Below are 538 nucleotides of genomic sequence, written 5' to 3'. Positions count from 1 at the left end.
AGGAGGAGAAGGGGATGACAGAGGATGAGATGGCTGGATGGCATCACCGACTCCATGGACGTGAGTTTGAGTGAACTCCAGGAGATGGTGATGGACAGGGAGGCCTGGCATGCTGAGATTCATGGGGTCACAAAGAGTCGGACATCACTGAGCAACTGAACTGAACTAACTGATATTATTTCAACAATAAATTAAAATGAAAAACGCCTAATATAATTTTAATGTACAGGCAAGATGGAGAACCACAAGACTAGACACCTGTGCACCCCTTAACAACACTGAACATTTTCGTTAGACTTTTCTCATAACTTCGTCCCTGTTAAGGGCACTAGTAATGCCCTTCATGCTTTGCTGATATGTTATTTTTTCCCTATTGCACAAATTCACCTTCAACATGAAAAGGTCTGTCTAGTTGCTTGTACTACAAGTTGTTTAATCTGGTGGTCAAAAGGTCAGTGATTCAATATTGCACAAACTATGTGATCATGGAACAAATATTTCTTTATACCCAGGTGTTTATTCTCCCATTTTTTCATTT

This window comes from Bison bison, unplaced genomic scaffold, assembly GCF_000754665.1.
Source record: "Bison bison bison isolate TAMUID 2011002044 unplaced genomic scaffold, Bison_UMD1.0 scf7180017864533, whole genome shotgun sequence".
NCBI classification, from domain to species: Eukaryota; Metazoa; Chordata; class Mammalia; order Artiodactyla; family Bovidae; genus Bison; species Bison bison.
The sequence above is the reverse complement of the archived record's forward strand: the minus strand, read 5'-3'. Positions refer to the sequence as shown.